Source organism: Octodon degus, unplaced genomic scaffold (genome assembly GCF_000260255.1).
Source record: "Octodon degus isolate 3935 unplaced genomic scaffold, OctDeg1.0 scaffold00037, whole genome shotgun sequence".
Lineage (NCBI taxonomy): Eukaryota > Metazoa > Chordata > Mammalia > Rodentia > Octodontidae > Octodon > Octodon degus.
Window position 1 is genome coordinate 5,081,100 of NW_004524613.1, and position 3,194 is coordinate 5,084,293.

The 3,194-nt window shown below is 38.4% G+C and overlaps 1 protein-coding gene across 1 annotated transcript in view; it reads left to right on the plus strand.

Moving 5' to 3' along the window:
* The window catches only part of Itch (itchy E3 ubiquitin protein ligase), a 134,887-nt gene that overhangs the window by 105,586 nt on the left and 26,107 nt on the right, over positions 1-3,194 (plus strand). The window lies entirely within an intron of this gene.

Consider the following 3,194-nt stretch of genomic DNA (forward strand, 5'->3'; position numbering starts at 1 on the left):
TGTGTGTGTGTGTGGCCAGCTTAGCCCACCAGGGGGCAGGGCTGGCTGGCATGTGGTGCTGGGGGATTGAACCGCGGTCTCTGTGCTTTGCTAAGCTTGTTCTAAGTAGGTGCTTTAGACCACTGAGCCATCTCACCAGCCCCTCAAGGTATAATTTAAAAATATAAAATAGAAGAGATGATAGGAAACAGGGACATGGGGCTTTTCTAAGGGGGGGGGGACCTAGAGACAGAAGGAAAGGGGTACAGGGGAGGGACGAGGATATCGAGGGAAGGTGTGTTCTGCTCATGGCCACTGCCCTGAGGAATGGAATCACTAACCATTGCGAACATGGGCTAATGATGAAAAACTCAACACTAAAACAACTCCCAAGAGAAGCCCCCTCTAGTGACCCCACCGCAGAGCTGGCTTGAGGTCACATGGGTCCCCTGCCTGAGGCCTCAGGGAGAGGAGACAGGGTTTTATACCAGGAAAAGCCAAGCTTCTGAAAAGCAGTGGTGGCTTGATCCTCTGAGCTGTAGCCAAATGTTAAATGGTTGTGTTATAGAGATTAAAATGACTTATGAAAAAAAAAATCTTAAAATGAAAATATCTATTCCTTATTTTATGGCCAGATGTGAAAGTGATCACTTTTAAGAACCTTGTATATGATAGCAGCTACAGGTTCAAAAAATACTGAACTGAGAGCAAAGAAAAAAGATAGTGAGATGGTTGGCAGTAGCTACCTACTTGATTTTAAGAATAGTTTTGTTGATTTTCTAATGGAACCTGAGTTATTTAAATTTAAAGGGAAGGGGCCGGGGAGACGGCTCAGTAGAATGGGCCTGAGTTCAATCCCCGGTTCCACCAAGAAAAAAAAAAAAAATTAAAGGGAAAACCAGTTGACATCCTGCTGCATAGGCATAGACAGCTTTTTAGTGGTATTTGGAGCTTGATTGAGGCCTTTTAGAGAATTACTGTTATACCCTTGATCTAATGTAAGTCTCCTACCCATTACCCACAATAGTCTTTGCTCATACCTAATTTTTATATTTATAACTACCCTCTGTCAGTGAAAAACAGCCTGTGTTGGGCCATTTTTCTGTAACTTGCTGGCAGTAATGTTGACAAGATACAAAAAATAGCTAAACTGATACTTTATCTTTTGATTTCAAATCTAATAGCTCTTTGAAATAAACAGATTGTGCTAAAAAATCTACCATCTTAGATTTGACATCCATCAAATAAATGGATAATAATAATTTAAGAGAACAATTTGTTTAAGGGCCAGGGAGATAACTCAGCACTTGCCTGACAAATGCAAAGTCCTGAGTTCAATCCCTGGTACTGCAAAAAAACCTTAAAAGTAATATATCTGATACCAAAATTAGCATTACATGTTATTCTCAGCTGTTTGATAAAATTGCTCTAGATAGTGTTTTCTTTGGTGAATATAGTATAACTGCGTATGAGAGAAATTGTGGAAAAAAATAATTTTTTCCTTCATATAAAGCATTTGTCAAAAAATTATTTAAAGGCCAGTTTCAACTTTGTGACATCTGTCATTTGCATTGCTATATAACTAGCATATAATATTCCTGAAAAATCTAGTTATGTCATTAATACTGAAATTTTTGGTCATATCTGGAACCTTCCTTCCATTCTTTATTTTCATTCTTTTGATGTGATTTGTACAAATAGTGTATTTTACTGGGAACGAAAAGAACTGTGGCATAAACAGATTATTTGGTAATCGTCTTTGGATGTTTAACTGAGAGTTCATTTTGCATGTGGGGAGGGTGGTTTCTTGCTATGCAGTTCAGGCTGGCCTTGAGCTCATTTTGTAGCCCAGGCTGATCTCATATACTCAGCAGCTATCCTCCTGACTTAGCCTCCTAGTACATGTGCTACCACATCCAGTTAAGAGTTTGTTCTTTTTTTTTTTTTTTTTTTTGGTACAGGGTATACAGGGTGTTAGGGTCAACTATGGGCTCATAGTGATCCACTTGTGTTCAGCCTCCCAAGTGCTGGGATTACAGGCACATGCCGCCATACCCCGTCTCAATCGCTGTCTCAGCGTGCCCTGGAGGCAGGGCCAGCACACTATGCCATGCCAGGGATCGAACCCTGGCCACTGCGCTCTGCCTAAGCAGACACTTTAGTCCACTGCACTATCTGACTGGTCAAGAGTTCATTCTCAGTACTTAATAAAAATTGGCATTTTTTTCCAGGTATGTAGCTCAGTGACACAGTGCCTGCCCAGCAAGTGCAAGGTCATGAAGTTGAGGTGAGAAAATTACAAAATTCAAGGCCAGCCTAGGCAATATAGTGAAATGTCAAAAAAAAAAAAAAAAAGAAGAAGAAGAAGAAAAAAAAAAAGAAAGAAAGAAAAACTTTTTATTTTTGACAAGGGAAAACCGAATAACCTATCTCTTACAACTCAGTAATGGAACTCTTGGGAGGCTAGGAGTCCAATCTAGTAGTGAGACCCTGAACACCCTGTAGACCTTTCCCTAATATACAAACAAACAAAAAACTCAGTAATGGTATCGCCCTTAGCTGTTAAGATGATTCTTTTAACTACCTATAACAGAACATGAAATTTGGGTAGTTTTTTCCAAATATGTATCTGTAAAACTTAATTGTTTCAGAGTTAACTAATGTCTCTGCAACCACTAGTTTTCATTTCTAAGATACAAGTAGGTATTATGTTGACCTTTGGCTGTAAAATAAACCCAAACCTCCACCCCCCCCCACAAAAAACTTACCTGATCTTTGACTCTCTCTCTGCTATAAGCACAGTAATGGCATCACTTGAATGAAAATTATATGTGTACACAATACTATAGGGCTGGGGAGATGGCTCAGTGGAATAAGTGTTTACCTGGCAAGTGCAGGGGCCTGAGTTCAATCCCCAGTTCTGCCAAAAAAAAAAAAAAAAAGATAAACAATGATACAAATATATATATGAAATACGAAAATTAATGTTTTCTTTGCTTGTGGGTATTTTTGTTGTTTTTTTTGTTTTTAAATAGATAATAGTATAGAATTTCAAAACAAGACAGTAGGAAATTAACAATAGCTAATATATTGCACAGCGTTATCTTCAAAGTAGTTGCTCAGATTACAAAAGTGATGAAACAATATAAGCACTAACTGTTCTTTTCAATGATTAATAGAAATTGGTAGTATATTTTTTCTTAGCTATCTTGTGT